Below are 200 nucleotides of genomic sequence, written 5' to 3' on the forward strand. Positions count from 1 at the left end.
GTATATGTAAAAAAATTTTTTTTTCATTTAACGAAAAAAAATAAAATATATATATATTTTATCATATATTAATAATTTAACAATATAGAATTTATAGAAAATATATTACATACAAAATAATTATTTTACAGATATTATTTACATTACATTAATATAAAATAAAATATTTTCATGAAAACCAATGAAATATTTATTCATTA

Source organism: Apis dorsata, unplaced genomic scaffold (assembly GCF_000469605.1).
Source record: "Apis dorsata unplaced genomic scaffold, Apis dorsata 1.3 scaffold_132, whole genome shotgun sequence".
NCBI lineage: Eukaryota > Metazoa > Arthropoda > Insecta > Hymenoptera > Apidae > Apis > Apis dorsata.